Source organism: Haliaeetus albicilla, chromosome 9 (assembly GCF_947461875.1).
Source record: "Haliaeetus albicilla chromosome 9, bHalAlb1.1, whole genome shotgun sequence".
Classification (NCBI taxonomy): Eukaryota; Metazoa; Chordata; class Aves; order Accipitriformes; family Accipitridae; genus Haliaeetus; species Haliaeetus albicilla.
The window spans coordinates 20290206-20309403 of NC_091491.1; positions in this window are offsets into that span (position 1 = coordinate 20290206).

Consider the following 19198-nt stretch of genomic DNA (forward strand, 5'->3'; position numbering starts at 1 on the left):
TGGTGGGACCGGGGAGGGGGCTGTCCCCCCAACCCACCCCCGCCCAGGGCTGTGAAGGCAAACGGGGGTTTGCAGCCACCGGGGCACCAGCGGGCGTCGGGGGGTGCGGGGGGGGTGTGCCGAATGCAGCACCGTCCGAGCCTCGGGCGATAAAGCCGTCCTCGGGGATCTGCCCGCCGACAGCACCCACGGCTGCTTCCCGACCTGAGCCGAAAGCCGCTCGCTCCCCCCACCAGCCACCGTCAGGTCCTGCTTTAACACAGCTTTCGGCTGCAGGTCTCGAGCCCTTCCGCAGGTGTAGGGTACGGAGGGTGCAGCAGCAGCCCCAGGAAGCCCTGGCTGTTGGCGGTGCTAAATTTTTAGTACTGAAGTGGCACTGCTGAAATGGGGTCAGCAAACGTTAGAGAACAAGCAAAACAAAACTAACAACCCACCAAGCCCGAAGACGCATCAGCCTGGAGCAGATGCACACAGAGAGCAGAGGTTGCTCCGGGGAAAGCTGGGAAAAACCCAGCTGCTCCCGGTTTCAAGGCCTGAGACCAGAATCTGTAGAGGAACCAAGAGCGTTCAGGTGGTCTCTCCCTCAGGATCAGCTCTGGGCAGCAGAACAGATGGATTACCTTCATCGTAAGGGATGGGGACAATGATCTAGAAAAAGCCCTTCCTGACAGAAGCAGAGTGTGGCATGCAGGAGAGAATTTGGAGGGGTTGCTTTTGTGCATCTTGTACCATCAGATGCTGGCTGGGGAGCAGCAGGGAGCAGAGCTGCCTGCGAGGGGCTGCAGATACGAAGGCTCTCTGAATGGCAGGAACAGCAGGGCATTACCTGGCTGTACACAGGATTCACTGAAGCATTTGCACAGCAAGGAGTAAGGAACACATGTTGACAGTTTTGTTAAGGTAACAAAATAGAAAAAAAACTATTAACAAAACCCTCTCTGCCAGCCGTGGGTAGTAACGAAAGTAGCAAACTGGCAGTGGAGAAATACAGCAATACCCTTACATTGATTTGGTCCACTTAAACATAGTATTTATTTATAATAAAGGTGTTATGAGCATTTTCTTTCAGTCCAGAAAGAGTTATTATGTACTGAGTGCTTTACATCGTGTTATGAACTAACCCATTGATAAATTAGTGCTACATTTTATTTCCAAAAAGGCATCTTTGGCAGGGATTCAACGTTGACTCACAACAATTGCTCATAGTGCTGACTTGCCATTGTTCAATATTTAGAGCTGCTCAGTCCACCTGGCATTCTGCCGTGTGGGTAAAAGTTACATTGCGATTGCAACTTTTATCTCACACAGAGATAAGGGGCAGCATTTCCAAAACAGCCCCTAATTTTAGGAGCTCAAACTGAGACAAGATGGTCCCGAATTTCTCGCGTCAGGAGTGTTCACAGCCAGATCAAAACATCTCACACTCAACATGCAAAATGAAGAGACACCATCAGGATCTTCTGTGACAAAAGCTATAAGGCAATTGTTAACTACTCTAATAATGTCTATCCTAAATGACATGTAGCCTGAGAGCAAGGAAACATCCAGTACAAGAGCAGAGGGGCAGAAATCCCTGTCCCCCAGTCCTCTCAATCCACCAGGTTATCCTGCTTTCTACCCCTTTCATCACTCTTGGGCATAGCCTTAGCCCTGCCTACACTCTGCCTCAGGTGCAGCTCTCTGTACAAGAAACACTATGTTACCTCCTTTGTCTCCAGTCCAATGGTCCACTGAGCAGCTCTCATCACAGAGACGAAATCTAAAGCCGGGATGCCAGCTGGGGAAAAGCTACACGAAGTCTCTCGATACATCTGATAAATGGCAGAGAAAGTGTGACACAAAAAATCTTTAGTTTAAAGGCAGAAGTTGTAGAAAATTGGGGTTTGTTCTTTCCATTCGTGGCAAACACACCTTCAACTCCCATCTCCAATCAGTCTGTGGGATTGGTGGGACAAGCCTGCAGTCAGGAGAGCAAAGGATCCTCTTCTAATATTTAGGTCATTTGTGAAAGATACTGAGAGAAATAAGCATGAGGCTCCTGATGTTCATCACAGCTCCTGACAGAACCAGTCTATTGATTTTTGCAGAGGCGAACAGACTGAAAGACAGCATCACACAATGCCAAGCCAGCAGCAGAGCACCAGGCAGCAGTGACAGTGGCTCTGCCCTTTCTATGCAAGTCGGGTGCTGGCCTGTCTACTGAATCAATCTGTACCTTCTCCGGAGTACAACAACTTATCTCCTGTTTTAAGTGCAAAGTAGTATTGATCAAATATGCAAGACTGACATCAGAGCGTATGTGTTGGGGGAGTCCCCTATTCACATTTCAGAAGCAGCCTGCTTGGACCAGTCTGGCTATTCTCCATCAGGAAGCCCCACCTGACAGCCCACTGCCCTCCCTTGCTGCTGGTCCTGCAACTCATGCCCAGGCACAGCTTAAACAACGTCACCCTGTAAAATATGAACTGGCCCCCAAAAGCACCCGCAGAGCAAGAACTGCTCCCCATCAGGTCAGGAATCCTGCAGAATGCTGTTAATGCTTTTTAAAAAAATGCTTTTTTAAAATAAGTTTTTCTTTTTTTAATGGAAATATGCATAAGTGCCTCGAACAATCTACCAGTTTGCAGTACTTGTGAATACAACTGAAATACTCGTACTAATTTTACTGTACTACAAAAAAAATTTGCTGGACTGGCAAGGAAGGCAAGTTATTCTCAGCATAACAATGAACCCAAAACAGGTAATTTAAAAATGTATAGGAAAACATCCAAATGATTATAAAGTGGGTCAACATTAAAGTCTAAAACTTTAAGCATCTTTACTTATTTAACATTTCAAAATTTAGTAGCAGTCAGAGCCACGTTGTTCTGAGGCATCTCCTGATTTCAATTACATGTCTGGATAAATGGCTTTGCAAGCATTAAGAAAAACCACCCTAGTCATCATATGCCCAGTTGCAGACTAAAAGAATTTTTCAATAAGAAATCTCCCTCCAGCTACAGGCCCTTCAGTCTGAGGCTTAGAGGATAAACACTGACAATGAACTTAACGTTTCTCTCTAATGCAGCTTAAAAAATGTGTCTCTTGCCTTGCGGTGGAGAAGTGACACGCTGCTTATAAAACATCTTGCTCAAATCTACTGTCCCTTCTATTATTAAGCAAGCAGGTTTCAGTTTAAAACTGCCACCTTACTGACTTCATTAAAGCCACCTGGTATTTTATTACTCTTCAGTAACAAAGTTTCTATCTCTTGCATGTAATTAAGTTGAATCCCAGGAACAATTTACTTGACTGATTTTTCATTAAGCATAGCAGCACAATAGCACTTCTCGAGTAATGGTTTGGTGGAAACTTTATAAACCTTTCTTAGAGAAACTGTCTGCTACCTTGCCACTTTTCACTTTTCAAAAAAGTACCACTTTATGTAGGAAAAAAAAATAGCCAAGAGAGAGCCCAAGATAACTATCTTAATATATTCTGAGCCAACTAAAATGTGTTTGTCATTTACTGAGCTGCATCTATTTCAGAGGTCTGCCTGGGGTATTAATAGTCCCTCACTATATCAGGCTGGAAGAAAATGTGAATTTTAGAGTCCTTAAATCATTCTGTTTTTCCACTGCAGTTCCAATAACAGCTTGTACTAGGTAGCGTGCTGTAAAAATGAACAGAACTCAGGAATGTGCTGCAACTACACTTTTATTTTCCCCTCCTATGCCATACTGATCAGCTGGGGTAGAAAGCAAGAGACAGGTTGGGCTAAAAAAAAAAGGTTAAAAAAATCATAATCACTCTTAAAGAAACAGACCACAAATGCAGAGGATGCAGTGATAGTTTTTGCTATTCCTTGTATAATCTACTTCTAATTACCCTACATAATTGCATGAGGCAAAGCAATTACCTGTAGCCAAAGGTAGAGAACCAATCCAGTAGTTTCCATGCAAAGTTACAGCATTCACCTGCAGCTGACCTGAGCTGAATTTCTTGTCACTCTTGGGTGCGCATGCCACACCAGCTGGACCAACATGTCAGTCCCTACTACAGCTATCATGGATAGAGTCTTTTGTTCCTTCTCTTCTTTCCTTTGAAACGAAACTGATGGTTCAGCAGCAGCAGGAAGCCCTGGGCCACCTAGAAGGGTAAACGGAAATCTATTACCATTATGTACTTCAAAAATAACAAGTGAGTAATTTTCTTCTAATAGTAAGAATTATCCTGGATTAGTCTCCCTCCTGGAAACTAGTGAGCTCCACGTATCTCAGTTATCTCTCTTTTATAAATTCTAGTCTATAAAAGGCTAACAGTATCCTTAGCATCCTTCAGTCAGTATTTAAAAAAAAAAAAAAAGTATCCACATTTCAAAAAGTATGTACAGACCATGTACATTCATAGTGCATGTACAATGGATTTGACCTGAGCTACTATGTTCAGTTAACCACTGGTGGCAGGACTGTTTTAAGCCAGAGCCAGGAAGCTTGTTACCATTTGGTTGCCTGCTGTGGCACCAAAACCCCCTAACAGGTATGTGTGAAAAAGTAGGGAGGGATGGTGAGAAAGGGAAGGAAAAAGGTGGCTTAGAGACAGCACCCTAAATACCCAATCTGTATTTTTATGCCATAGGATAAGCAGGAAGCATATCAGAGACAACATAATTACCAGAGCTGTTGTACAGTTTATACTTTTTATGATTTAGAATGAGTTTTTCTACAGGGGTATCCTCAATTTAACTGGAAACATGTTAGGGGTTCCACAAATTAAAATACTTTGGAAAACTTTGCAGAGTATTTTGTATCACTTCCGGAAAGGCTGTGCCAGCAGGGAGAGCATTTGAGTTGGTGGGAAAGCACTAGTGAAAAGAATCGGATACAAGCCTAAAAGCCAAGAAATCCCAGTAAGTGGCAAGGGCCCTATTCCTCACCTTGACATATGAATGCAAGTGTTAAAATACAGATTAGGAGCAAAAGCAGGAGAAAGGGAATGTAGGGGAGATGCTGGCTTGAGAAGATAAAAGGCAAGGCATGGGACTAGATTTAAGTAGTTGTGGGAGAAGGCAGGTGGGAGGTCTCAGCCCCACAGAGTTCACAGCTGCATCCTTCCCCAGTTCCCAAAGAGTCCCAAAGAAGGACTCCCGAGTACAAGAGAAGATGTAATCTGAGCTTTTGCTTTCCCTTTCCCTTCCATCACCTCATTTCCAGTTCTGTATTCAAGAACTGGACTTTTTGGTCTACTTGCACCAACCTTGTAATACTCTTCTTGTCTGATGTTGAAAGAGGCCAACTAATGTGGAAAAGCCCAGGGCATCTGTCTTCTCTGGAAGCAACAAACTGAACCAAAGCCAGGGACCTCCAAACCACAAGAGTAGGAAGGGATCTTGGGAGGCTGACTGATACCCCCCTCACCATAAGGACTAATATCATGAAGTCATTAGGCCCAGCAAAAACTATCTTCTGACAGGTGCAGGCAAGCGTTCCCTTGTCATGAGCTCTGCCAAAGCAGTGTTTGAACCAACAGACTCATCACATGAAGTTATGTAGTGCAGACGCAGCATAGTATCCGTCTTAGATGTGGGGAGTGAAGCACCATTGACTCCAGTTTCTATGGTGTCAGGTGCCTGGCTCCAAGAAAACAAGCCTGCAACTACAGTTCTGAGCACAATGCGTACTTTAGTCAGCTACAGAAAAGCTGGGTAGTTTCAAGCGGTGCGTATTAGCTCACACCAGCAGCCCCCAGTTTTCACCAGCTCATGCCACCCATCATGCAAGTAACACACTGTGAGCAAAGGCCACTCCACCTTTTTGTTACCTCTCAGTTTTCCTCCTCTTCAGGGCTTGCATGTTCAGTGGGCATGTTCAGCCTGAATAAAATGCTTTCTGGCAAGAGCAGAACACACTGAAGATAAAGGAGTGTGACACTAAATGCCAGCACCAGTTCTCCAGCAGGTTTTATGCAGGGAAGAAGGAAAATGTCATCTCTTTCCAGGAGTTTGACTGTTGAAGAACTGGTTTTCAAAACTCAAAGATAATTGCTGTGTTGTTTTGTGATAGCCACATCCTCTAGATGAGTCTGCTGTCTCTTTAACTAGCAGATCTTGACAAACATCTCAGGGTTTTGTTACATGCTTAGAAAACTACCATTACCTTGAACCCAAGAGGGATGAAGTATCACAGGACACCGTAATAATACTAATAATCCTTAGGAAATGGAGACTTCAATATTAACTGGCTGCAGGACTGAGCAAGAAAGAATCTCTTCTTCCCCGCCTTTTGCCTCTTCTTTGTTGAAATTTTTGCCTGGTGCCCAGTTGTTGGGCAAAATATTTGCACAGCAGGCACCCTCCTTCTTGCCCTGGTTCCTTGGATTCAGTACTTCTTTTTGGTGCCTTGCCTTTGAATGCAGTACCGAAAACACACACCAAAATGAGGAGGAAAAAACAAGAGCAAAGCCATGGCCAGCATATTAGAAAGACATGCAGACAAAAATGTGTCACTGAGAACCCAAGCCAAATAACTGTTTGGACATCCTCAGTTTTGCCTTCTTTTTGGGAGTGTGACTCAGTAAGCAAACCTTTTGTTCAGACACCTTGTTTCTCACACCCAAACCTACTGCAACTTGGGTTGGGTCACACTGAAAGAGTCTGCCACCCCCCCAGCAACACACGGCATCCTATACATACCTGTAACTTCTAATTAATACCTAACAAAATCTCGGTATTGCATGGATGACATAGAGTTTTCAGCACAAGAGACAGAACTGCTTTTATTTATAGCATCAGCACATTATACAAATTCAAGCAAGCTCAGAGTCAGCAATTGGCAGAAATCAATCTAGCCTTTGCTATGCAAGTATCCTCTTCTTTGCAGCCCAAATGAAATAAAAGCCAAAGCAAGCAAATTCAACTGCATCTACTAATTGCCATGCTCCTGTTCAGAAGGTCCCAGGAACAAGGCAACAAAGATGACATTTAAGACCACCTTCACCAAAAATAGTTTTCGTTCAAATACTAAGTGTAGGCGTCTGTATCTAGGATAGCTGACTTCTCTAACCTCAGAAGCCTCTTTTACTCTAAGGCCAGCTACCTTTACAGAGCACCAAGCATGGCCTAGTCAGCTCCACCTTCACCCTCAACTGCTGCCACCAATTTGGCTGGCTTGGCCCACTCGCCCATCAGCTTTTCTGGTGAACAAAAAAAACCTGCTCTGTAGGCAGATCTGCCCACAAGCCACTACTCAACTCTGAGAGAGGAAAATTATTGAGAAGAAAAAGGGTACCAAAATTTATTCTTAGTCTTAAGTGATGGGAATGATCTGTCCACTTCCCCTTGCACTCACCAGCTGAAACACGTTCAAGCATTAAAGAAGCTGAAGGGAAACACCTGGTCTAGAAGCCTTCAGCTTTTCTTTGCTTCAGCCCTACAAAAGTATAAGCAATTCAGTATAGGGCTAGAAGCATTACCTATTGCCACCTATTAGATTTGCTCCCTCTTCACTTATTATCACTATTAACTATCCTTGACAACTTTAAGATGGGAGGTGGAACATGAAATTCAGCTGATGACATGGAAATTGGGTTTATCTTCCAAGGGATTGAGGAAAAGCAGCTGGCTTTCCTTTGGGGAAAAAAAGGGTTGTAGCTACTCACTCCTATTTAGTGTCTGGTACACTCACAGGACAGGGCTCTGGCTTCATAAACATGGCAGCAGCACTTTAGCCTGGTGATCTTACAGGCCAGGGATTGAGATCAGGGCCCCTTGCAGAATTCCATCATGAAGGGAATTTTTCCAGGACTTTCATTCTTACCCGGCTTGCCAGCCATAGGCAAATTCTTTCTGCCAGTCTGCCTCCTAAGGGACTGAGGAAGAAATAATAATTAATGGTGAAACACTTAGGTTTCACAGAAGCTTGTTCTACTTTCTCAAACACATACACACTTCATTGCTTGTTGTTTCTTTGAAAACTGGCCTCATCTCACACGACACAGAGGGCAGCTGCTCATTCATTAGAAGAGACTGTTTCATGGGGGCTGCTGGACTCCACCACAATTAGAAGCCAATAGTGCCAATGGACAAGCAATGAAAAATGTAATTAGATTAGCTCTAATCCAGCTAATTACATGGGGCCAATAGTCATGCAGCTAAAACAAGCTCTCTACATTCTCTTCTTGTCCCCCTATACTGCTTGACACCTTTCTGCCCAGGAATAAGGGCAACCCAAATTACAAATAGATGCCCCAGATTACAAGTAGATGCCCAAACTATGCTGCCATCTTTCTCTATCCACCCTATCTTCATAGCATAGACATAGCAAATCCAGATGATTTTATGTACAGAGCATCCTCCAATGGCAGCCTCCATTCCTCCATGTTTCTGTCTTCAAGGCCTATTAAACTGTACCCCTCCCCACCAATTAACCCCATTCCCAAGAATGTGTATTCTGCTTTAATCCTACGCATAAGAAAACATCAGCTAGCAGATCATATGGACACAGCTAGTCCCTGTTCTGCCAGTGAAGATGCTGGTCAATAGAGCATTTAAAGAATCTTGTTAATGCCCAGAGGCAGTATTTTCAGGTTTGTATTACAGCTGGAGTGCCATGAACATATTTTCTTCTCAGGCTTTTTCAAAACATCTAACACAGCTGCATCAACAGCCATGCAGCTGGCTGTGCCAGGAGCAGGCAAAGCTTCAGTACTGTAGGGTGGGACATCAGGGCACTCTCTTGGATGTTTCAAGCATGACTGGAGTTACGCTTTGAGATATTTCCACAGATTTGCTTCTGATGAATGGGCTGCCGTATTCTAAAGCTCCCCATTTACATTGAGCTTTGTCTTGGTGAAGTCTTGGGCTGCACACGCTGGCCCTGCTCCATCTTCATGGTAAGCCTAGAGTGGCTGTGTAAGTGGGACAGGAAGTTGGCAGTCTCGTTTTTAATCACTTGTGGTTTTGATTTCATTAGTGTTTTTCCAGATTTTTATTCATCCCCTCTAAAATTTTCCAAAAAGCAGAAAGTCTAGTTCAGCCAGGTCAGATTGTGGAGGGTATACCAGTCTGCCCTTCCACTGGTCATCAGAACATAGTCCCCTTGTCCCATCCTGCTCTGCCAAAATGAACCTAAAAACCGCTCTTGCATTAAGTATCACCGCATAGGAATTAAAAAAATCTCCTACTATCTTTATTGTCCAAGTGAAAAAGATGACAAACTGTGGGTAATGGAGAGGATATTCTGTGGGACTCCTGAAAACACACAGCCAATATCTATATAGTCATCAAAAAGAAAAATCAGTAGTCTTATGAACTGATCTCCCACTCTCCCACTCTGTGCTCTTTTGACTTCTGAATCATCTTTCACAGGTCTCTGTGAGACACACCAAAACATGCTGGTGTCTGAATCCAAGAAAATCTCTTACCCAGCAGCATATAAGGTTGCATCTCTGAATGAACATACTACGCTGCTAATGAGCTGAAAGCACCTCATGTCTTAAAATCACTTCTTTTCTGGGTCAAGAAAGAGAAGTTACAGTGTCCCACAATCTACCACAAGCCATACACAGAATATCCATGTCCCAGACATGACCCTGGACCAGCAAGTGGCTGCAGGTATGCATGATGGCATAAGTATATGAAAAGTCCATGTGGATGCCTAAAGGTATATATCTTGAGTTGGTTCAAACTCCTCTGGATACAAGTCAAAATATCAGCTTCCCTAGTGAGGGACAGTCCTAAGACAAGAGTTCAGAAGGCGATAAGCAATAGCATTACTTTTCTTCAAAAATCTGTATCCTAAGTTTGATGCTTGGGCATAAAAAAAAAATGGGGAAGAAAACCTTTACTTAAAAGTCTTGTTTTACAATTCTTGTAAATATTTTAAAAGGGCAACAAACAGTTACAGGGGACACAAGATACAAACACCTTAAAACATTCCTGTTTATTAAAATTCGTATTTGGTGAGTAATGTAGCCTCCAGGTTACTATAGCAGCAAGATCCATCACCTAGGTGACCAAGCACTAATGATGTCAACATTAACCTACCCCTACACACACTCTCACACTGTGCACATCATCAGACTTTTATTTCCTGCAAGATGTCTGTCTTCATACCAACAGATGGATAGTAACAGATCATATGGACACTCTCCATGAGGTGTGAGCTTTCCTGACACCATCAGCCTGCCTTATTAAGGAGGAGGGCATCACCTGCATAAGAGCTGGGCATCTTAGGCATCCAACATGTGCAACCTGATGTACTACCAGAGTAATAAGTAGCAACAGAACTTGCATAAAAGCTCTTTGGAAAAGCTTTTGATGGACAAAGAAGTCACTTAACATACCAGAGGGTCTGAAGTATAAATCTGCACAAAACAGCGGGAATCTCTTGGAAAATGCATTGGCAAGGTCTTCCCCCAAATAAGCATTCCTTTTGGGAAGTCAAACTTTCAACGAGGAACACCAAACCCAATAAAATAAATTCCCAAATCAATACATTATCTATTCCATGGGGATGATCTATTCCAAATAAACTTGTGCCTTCTATCTGTTTAAGGCCTTGCAAGCAAGTCTTCACGACACAACACAGCAGAGCAGTTCAAGAGCTTGCCCTGAACCACTAGCTGGATGACAGACCAGGAGAGCTGATGTCACTCAGAGAGAGTCTGTGTGTCTTCATACAGCACTGCATACGGTTGAGGACATGCCCTCGGCTACGTGGTTTCACTAATGCTGTTTAACTCTGGATATCTGAGAAACACTCATGAGTACAGATGTGTTTGTTCATAACCAAGCAACATATCACTTTGATTACAAAGAAAGATTAAACTCAAGATTCCTGAAAAATACTGATTTTTTTTTGGTAACAACATTACATAATTGGTAACTTCCACAGTCTAAAAGGGATTTTGGTTGGTTGGGTTAAAGGGAATGAAACGGAACTGGGATTTTTTCCCCGTTTTGTTAAAGGCTGCCTTTATATCCCAGAGAGAAATTAACGGAGGCAGAAATCTCTTTCCCTCCACTTTAATAAACGGGGATGACTCATTATTTCCCCATTTTGCTTTAAATATCCTGTCATCATTGTGATTTGCTTTGTTCAGCTATTCTCTCAACTTCATACAGCACCTGCTGTGATGGCACAGGAAGTCCTCTGTGGTTCTTTTGCCCTTTCAATACATCTCTCTTATCAACAGAGTACTCTGACCTTTAAACATCACTTACTTCACTTGCCCAGCAGATACTTGCAACCCCCAAAGACAGTGTTTCGTTGATTATGCTTTCCTAGACAGTAGGAGATTACACTGTCTTGACAGAACCAAAAAATTATGCCATACCTTTGCAAGCCTTTACCCTTATCGAAGAGATTTTGTGCTGCAGTTTAAATTTTCACAAGTACAGTGAGCTGTTACAGCTTCACTGATGCTTCAGTAGGTAGGGAAACCTCTTGAACCAAATTTATTTGTTTGAAACCTAAGTGTTTGCTTCCTTATCGTTTGAACATCTTTCACTGCCTACTGCCTCATGTTCCTTAGGCTGAGTAAAGGCCACGGTGTCTTTTACCTGCTTATCCATGCATAGGTTGAGCAAAGACCATTAGAAGCCAAGCCCTTCATAATTCTGGAGAACAAAAGAGTAACTCTGTTCCTGATAAAGCCAGTTTTCTTGTCTGTCTCTCTCTGGCTGACAGTGGGATAACACCAGCAGAGGAAAACAAGATCAAACTAGCGCTGGATCTGAGAAGATAAAAGAAGAGACAAAATTTGGAGAGAAAAGAACCTTGGGCAGATGAGAGAAATAAGAAACACATTTCTACAGCAAAGGACATTTTACACTGCGGCTAGATGAGGGCAAAAGATGCTAGGAGAAAACAGGGCCTCTCTGTTTCAAGAAAGACAACATCTGCTGGGAGAGGGCTACTGGGCCCTAAAAGATTCAACCTCAACACAGAAAACACTTGAGCAGTGGAAAACAAAAATAAGAGCATGGAAATGAATAAATGTTTTATTGTCTGCTGAGAACTGTACATTCTTTGTTGTGGATAAATGCAGCTTGAATTTTGCAAAGCTTTTGCATCTGCTTGATTCCATCATGAAAACACCCTTCAGAGGTGAGCCACTAACCAGGAATGCCCAAGGGCTCCCACCCCAGTCAAAGGAGAGGCTGGAGCTGTCTGGGGGGGCTGAGGCTCAGCCCTGGCTGCGAGAGCCACTAACAGCAGTCCAGATTCCATGAGAGAGAAACCAAAGGACACACATGCCCTGATTTGCTGATACCAGGCAGTGAACAGTGTCACTTGGTGACTGTCAGATGAATTAGCCGAGGTGAACGGTATACATCTATGTAGTTAATGGGCCAAGAAACTCTCCATGGTTTTTTGTGTGTGAATTATATGAAATAATGTTTTTCTAGTTCATATCCCTAACCATCCTCTTCAGAGGATTGTATATCCAAGGTCAACATGTCTTTCTGGACAACTGAGTACCTTTAATGAATAACTGAACTTCAAACAGTGAATTTAATTAAAAAGCATCACTTCACAAGTGCTGAATATTTTCTCTAGTGACATGATGCAATATTGACCTCAGTGCAAAGACACAAGATAAACAAGGAACATTTGAGGTTTGCATATCACTCTGCATGACTTAACTTCCTATTACTTTCTACCTTTTTCTTTTTAAATACGTATTTATATTTGTATATTTAGAAGAGATAACAGGCTAACTGAACATTTCAGAACCGCCAACAGCTGCTCAGGTGGAAATCTTGCCATCACGAGGTTGCAACCATGCTCAACTCTTCAGAAGCAAGACTTGCTTCGTTAAGCGTTTGGTTGGTCTTTCCTGCAGGAGCAGTGAAATGCTGAGTGCTTCCAACTCCATAACTCTGAGAAACAAAATGGGTCCTAAATGCTGTCATCCCATTTTGACTTCCATTTTTATCACTCTCAAAACCAAGATGGAACAACAGAAAAAGCCAGTAGCATTTTGTCTGTTGTTTCAAAGTGCAAGAGCAGCTCATGATGACACCTGAAAGGCAGTAGCATAAAGCTTCGCATTTTACATAACAACAAACAAGAGAAAAATTATTAATTTGTTTCTTTGTGGGAAAGGCTCATGCTAGAGAAATCCCCAAAACCAGGATAGAACTGCTTGAACAAATCATGAAGGGAGACCTTCAAAGGAAGGGGGCACAGAACCTTTGGACTACTCTTCCTTCCCCTTTTTATAATGCACAGAGAACACAAAAGGGGGTTTTCAGTAGTTCATTCTTATTCTAAAAGGAATGTTTTGCTCCTGCTTCAATTTTACATTAAAAATTGAAGTCTTGCTTTGAACAGAAGGCTCCGAGGCAAACAGCATCAGACATGCACAAGTCAGGATCAAGCACATTGGTAAGGACATTTGGTTAGTGCCCATCTTACACTGGATTCTCAAGGTTGCAGATGAAAGTCAACAATTTTGAAGATTCAAAACCAAAACTAAACCAAATTTAAATTGCTAATGGTTCAGCTTTAAAATAAAAACAATGCCCTCCAAAAATTCGCAGCTATGTTTGGGCAGAGGAAACCTGTCCTTCATGCTTGAAGAGAAATTAGTGATAAATGCCTTTTCATTGCCTTTGACAACAATTTATATTGATGGGTCTGTGACTGAATATTTATTGCAATTTGGTCTGTAGACAGTCTCTCTAGGTGTGTCTGGAAGAAGTCCCTCTTAAGGAAAAGGAGTAATCAATTTGTTCATCCAGTAAGATCTCCTGTGCTATTGGGACTTTCAGTGAGCAGCAGTGTTTCAAAGTAAGTGTTCTGCCCCTAAGCTGTGCTGACAGAGCACTGCTGGGCTGCTGCTGAAGACCAAGTGCTGGCCCATGACAACACGTATCCAAACCTGAACCAGAGCTGCTCCTTTTGTTCAGTTCATATCAAAGGCAGGCAGGCAAGCCAGTAGTTTACACTGAAGCTAGAGAAGGAAAAGTATTCCAGTGTCTGGATAGGCTTAACATACGCTAAAGTCCATGTTTGGGACACAAGTTTGAGATACTTGATCACAGCCTGTCAGCTCAGCCCTAAAAGATGAGCCTGTACAGTCCACACAAAACCAAAAAGAGATCCATCGACACACTGTGGAAGACACTTAAGCACTACCACGTCTTGAAGCACTTTACCTGCCTTTCTCCCTCTTCTCCTCTTCCCAGCGTATTGTCTTGCACTGGCAAGCCATGTTGCCTGTCCAGAAGCCTGCTTTTTTTTCCAGGATGTGTGCTAAATCAGGCAGTGCTCTCATAAACAGGCTGTAAGTTACCTTTTGAGACAGGCTTGAATCCCAAATCCTTTTTCTGCTGAAGGGAATGGTACTTCCTCAGTCAGCTGGTCTCTCTTCCAAGTAGAAAAGCGGCAGAGCTGTGGGAAAAGGACTGGAGACTATTATTTCTTGTGCTTCAACAGAACCAACTTCAACATTTAAGTCTGTTGTGCCTGCAAACATGCTAGAGAATCTTCTCCCCAGCATACTTCTTAAAGGAGGAGGAAACCTTTTTCTCTCTCAGACTGGTTGTTGGTGAAACTATCTGCTTTAAAAAACAAAAAAAGGCAGTTTTGGAAGTCTGCAAGAGGAAGCATATATGGTGCATTTGATGACATTTTGCCAGTTTCTTTCTCAGGGTAGAACTGAGCTTTTGTAACTGAAAATGATTATAACTCTTTTTCCCTGTTCTGCGTCTGTGTTTTTGATGGATTGCCTACTGCATGTTGAGTTAGGGATGGTGAGTGCCTGCTCGTGTTCTCAAATTCATGTGGCTATGTTGCCCTAGTTAGGATTAAATGATACATTACACCCTGAGTCACCCTCTGCTAATGCCTGCTAGACGTTTTCTGGCATCAGGTTTTAGAATTGGAGCTGGTTGGGAATTTTCCACAGGGGAGATCTTCTGAAAGAGAATTCTGTTTCTGAGAAAACAGAAATTTTCCATGAGGGGAAAAAAGTTGTTTCTGCCAAAAAAATTTTTAAAAGCTTGGTTTGTAAAGAAGATCGAAACGTAGTATTTCATTTCATTTTTAATTGACTTGGACTAACCAAACTGCACAATGTCCCAGAGGATCCACATCAATTTTGGGTACTTTCAGATGGAGACAGTCCAGCCAGAGAGCCCAGTCTCAGACAAAGTGAGGGCTGTGATTATAATTTTCAGATGGCCCTGTGTGATTGCCTCATTTCTGACAGCCATGGCTGCAGTGTCACAGGTGCCTGCTGTGCAGGGTGGGAGTTCAGTAATCCTCCCCGGTTAGAGAGTGGGGTAGAAGGTTGCACCAGCCCCATGCAGGGATCTCCGCCTGCAAGACACAGGCCCAGACACAAGTTTTCTGGTGAGGGAGGAGGCACTTCCCAGTAATCCCCAGATGCCTTCTGAGCTAGCATTTCCATCTCCATGTCCTTTCCTCCCTGCTGGAACCCTCTCATCCACTGGAAGGGAGAGCACCCTCATCTCTCCCATCCCCTTCCTCTCTCAGCTCCCATTCCTGCTCCCTCACCCCTCGCACCCTGGCTCCCCTCCAGAGTAACATACCTGGCGGCTGCTGCCACTCAGCAGCTCCACATTGACACTGGGAGTAGCTGTACCTGTCTTCTCCTCCCCATCCCACTTCCTTTGCTGGCTGCCTTCACCCCACACAGAGGCACAAACTCTGCTTGGCACCACTAAACTGGGCAATGAACACATGTAGAACCACAGTGGCCCCCTCCATGCTGGTTCCCACCTGTAAGCCTGTCACAGGGAACATGAATGGGAGACAAATCCACTGGAAAGCAGACTCCCTCCAGTCATTTGCTCACAGAGCAAAAGTCTCTCCTACAGCTGGAAATGCTCCCAAGGCTTGGTTTTCATTACTTTCTTTTTGCATTATTAACAAAAATGCCTGACCTCTTACATTTGGCTAAAAGGTCGCCCTCCTCTGCCCACTGAGTACTGATCAGCAATGTCTTGAGACATGGACTATCCTGAAGGCCAGCTCTAAAGCCCTCCAAGCCACCAGTAATAATCTTTTACATTTCAGTGGGCTCTCGATCAGGCCACAATATGTACAGAAACATCAAGGAAGCCAGATCCAAAGCCTGAAACTGATGTCACCATGAACAACCAGTGTCTGGCCCGGATCTGCTTCTGTACCCTCCACTACTGTAGAGGCAAAAAGGGACAGAAAATTACCCACTTTGGCACAGGAGTTTTCTTGGAGGTGTGGTGAACCTCAGATCAGAACTGCCAGTACTCTATCTGGGTAGAGATAGCTTCTCACTTACCTTCTGCCTCCTGAAGTTAAAGGCCACACTGTAAGATGAGGACAATCAAATTAAAACCATCTCCTGGCTGTCACAGGACTTTTGACCCTGGATCTGTGGACGACTTTTTTTTCCCCCCCTCCAAATAAAGCAAAACCTCCCTGTACAGTGAATGCAAACCTGTAGGCATTGCAGACCTCTCAGAAGCAGACCACACACGTCCAGAAGTTCAGCAGCTACAGGGTGACCTCACTCCAGCAGGGTGCTCCAGACAGCGTTATTTCCAGCAGCCTTCAAACAGCTCTAAACTCTGCCAGAGGATAAGGTTGGAGAGGTGTGGAAATGTTGGCACAAAAAGCAGTTTCACTCAAGTAACAAATAACAGTGACACAGGCATCATCACGCAGTGCTCTCCAGGAGAGGCTGCAGGCCAGTCCTGAGAACAGCCTTCGTGTCAGGCCATGAAGCCGTTGTCTGGGCAATGTTTTGAGCTCATTTGTCCCTTTGGTGTACCAATTTAAATGCTGTTTGATTTGCAATTGCCTTTTCTTATCCTGAGAGTGCTAATGAATAAGACAGCAGTGGAGGGAAACAGGGTCTGGTTTAGCTATTGACGCTGCATGCAAATTGCAAGTGTCAGTCTGAACCTGGGCTCTAGGCGCATAGATTAGTCCTTAAACCTGTCACTTCTGGTAGCAGCACAGCAAATCAAACTGCTGCAGCAGAAACAGTCTTTTTAGGACTAATGAATCGAGAGAATAGGAAATCAAAGATCTGATCTCCTCTGCTGAGCTCAGAAGATTCAGTGCAGACTGCTGTCTAGTCACAGAATGATACAGATGCCATTTGACTGGAGAGCAAGGTTCACCTGTAATAACACCCTGCCAGCTAGCTTAAGATCAGAAGGAGACTGTCCCAGCCACCTGCCTACAGCACAGAACTGACAAGAAACAATTGCGAAAGCTCACCCACTAACAGAGCCCATCACTGACATCAGAAACCCAAATATAAGGGTTTATATGAACAGGGCAGCATTTTGAAAGCAGAGGTAAAACACTGGCTGCTTTATAAATCTGTTACCAACTCCAGGCATTTAATGCCCCACACAGCTGTGTGTGGGTGTTGATAGTACCTGGCTTCCTACAGTTAGTAAAGTTTACTCTAGTCAACGTATGCTAGTGCTGCTCCCATCCCTCTCCACATCACCATCAAAATTCTCGTGTGCCTGACACAGTGCTGTGAGCCCCATATGTGATGTATTCATAATCCACTCTTGCTTTGCCTAGTCACTATTTTCTAATGATACACAAATAGTGGCCTATAGGAAACCACATTGCCTGCAGCAATGACAGTGGATGATAAACTCTTTACAACTGGAGAAAAAATCATTAGACATAAATAACTGCACTTCTTACATGAGACTCAGCAATTACAGAACATTTCCCAAAATATCGAAAACAGCCCCTTGAAAAAACGGACTGAAAAGACAAACGGCAGAAATTGGAAGGAAAGAACAAGAGTGGAAAGAAGTGATTTGCCAAGAAGATTGGGATTTTTTTAAGTGAAGAATCAGACTCAATAAGAGAGGGAGTAACTAACAGAAAACAGAGCTGCAGAAAATGTCCTTTATGGACTTGGAAGTTCAGAAGCAAGGACTGGGAGCACCAGAAGAGATAAAGAAGATTTACAAACCATCATATCCCCAGATCGGAAACGGTTCAGCTCATGTTGCTGACTAAACACGGTTATCTGAGTCAAAGACAGGTAACACAAAACTGCTGTTCACACTGCAGTGCTGTGTTACGAGAATGCTGACAGCTCTGCTGCAAAGCTGTATCTTTTCTGACCCTTTGCTTCACTGCCCTATCTTGCTCAATGTTCTTTTTCCTGGAGGTTTTTATCTAATGCGAAAGTAGTATGTAGGATGAGGCAAGAGCCAGGTCAGCCAGGAGACTGCAGAAAGCTGACTCCACAGCAAGGGGCAGCTATACTGGCAGCAGTGCCAACTGCCCAGGAACAGGCAGCAGAGCCTACACAGCTGGTGGAAAAGAGCTGAAACCACAAGCCACACAGTAATATTTCACCTTGGGTGTTACCTGCCCAGCAGATGTTTTTCAAAACTAGATTACGGTTTACTGCTCATTCTGAAGAGCCATTAGCCAACAAACATCAATACAATTATTAGCAATTCCTAGGTTTTGCACATCTTTATTAGTAAAATAAGAAGGACTTTCTTTTTGGAACTGGGATGTCCAAAACTGTCAATAACACACGGTACTCATGAATTTAGCCTACTTGCTTTTTCCCATATGAACCTTATACCAGAGCACACTACAAACTATAACATCACCTGTGCACAGCTGTCACGTGTTACTAATTACCAAAAGTACAATGTGTAGTCAAGGGAAATTTAATTTACACCAGTCAAGGCTAAAATAAAAAACATAGTTCAGAAGAAACATTCAGCTGAAAGAAATGAACTCACAACTTAATGCTCTTTTAAAAGTTTCTGTACAGAAGTTTAAATTACCCCATGCTAACTTTCAGTTTATTCTCATATCAAAGATATAAAGAGGAAACATTTTAAAATTGTAAAGTAGCAGTAAGGAATGATACATGTGCTTTTCCCTGATATTTTAATAATTTCGTTTTTGTCACCATGCCTCTCCCCTTCCACCTGCAGTTTCCACCCAAACTGGGTGAGTACCCAAGAGAAGGGAAGATTGGCATTAGAAATTGGAGGGCTGGGCTCCAGCTTCCCAAGCGACACCAAGAAACAAAGATACTTTCAGCCACTGTCCATCATAGCTCTTTCACTCTTTGTTCTTTGTAAAATATCTGTTTCTTACATTAGATAAACTGAAGCCAAAATTCCAATCCTGTCTCCGTAGTGTATACCATATTACATGTATTGCACTCTGATAGCCTACAACCTAGTATGGCAAAC